The sequence below is a fragment of the Homarus americanus genome, unplaced genomic scaffold (assembly GCF_018991925.1).
Source record: "Homarus americanus isolate GMGI-L3 unplaced genomic scaffold, GMGI_Hamer_2.0 scaffold40248, whole genome shotgun sequence".
NCBI classification, from domain to species: Eukaryota; Metazoa; Arthropoda; class Malacostraca; order Decapoda; family Nephropidae; genus Homarus; species Homarus americanus.
Genome location: NW_024712526.1, coordinates 9,164,366 through 9,165,548, shown reverse-complemented (window position 1 = coordinate 9,165,548; position 1,183 = coordinate 9,164,366).

Below are 1,183 nucleotides of genomic sequence, written 5' to 3'. Positions count from 1 at the left end.
ATGTGTGTTGGTTCTTTATTATGGTGGCAACCCTGCTTTCTTTGCCTGAGGGTGTCTTCACATATCTGTTGCTAACGACATATCCTGCCATATATATAGTTGATGGTGTAACTGAATATGAACACATCAGGCGATTATGGATCATTACGGAAGTCAACAACACCCCCCCCCCCTGCGCGATATTTTTTTTTACTGTGTACAGTACTTGACTGGACTGCTAGAAAAAGCGAATTTCAGGTTCAATCTTCGAAAAGCAGGAATACAGTTGTCTGATACAGTAATCAGTTGTTTCCATCTTTGTTTACCTGAGTTATGACCACAGGTTTCACTTAGAAATTTTTATGGTAATAGACCTAACCTATGACTAGATGTCAAGTTAATATTAAAAACATTTGTTGGCAGTATCGGCAAGATGGTAGTTTCAGGTTCTGTCGTAATTCTTAGCTACTTTTTTCATATCTGCAGGGTGATGTGCCCAATATTTCAAAAGGAAGTCCACAATATGTTTTTATTTTAGATATATATTGTCGGCGTCTTCTTCACAACTTGACGTCCAGTGACTTGACAAGGTAGAGGAAACAAGACATAAGCTTTTGTGAGGGAGATGTACTGGTGAGTGCCCCAGCCCTTATATCCACCAATCTAATCTTACCTAAACTAGCCATTAGAATTTGGACACAACCGTAATGGGACTTATTAGGTAATATTTCCCCCAAAATTCGAAAATCTACTTCCTGAAAAGTCGATAATCTACTTTCCCGAAAAGTAGAAAATCTATCTACTTCTCGGGAAAGTAGATAACCAACTTTCCCGGAAAGTAGATATTTCCCATTTTTTATGATACAAATTTCCCGTTTTCTATGATAATCTACTTCGCAAAATTAGGTAATATTTCCCCCAAAATTCGAAAATCTACTTCCCGAAAAGTCGACATTCTACTTTCCCGAAAAGTAGAAAATCTGTCTACTTTTCAGGAAGGTAGATAACCAACTTTCCCGGAAAGTAGATATTTCCCGTTTTTTATGATACAAATTTCCCGTTTTCTATGATAATCTACTTCGCAAAATTAGGTAATACTTCCCGCAAAAATTCGAAAATCTACTTCCCCGAAAAGTCAATACTCTACTTCCCGAAAAGGAGAAAATCTATCTACTTTTCGGGAAAGTAGATAACCAACTTTCGG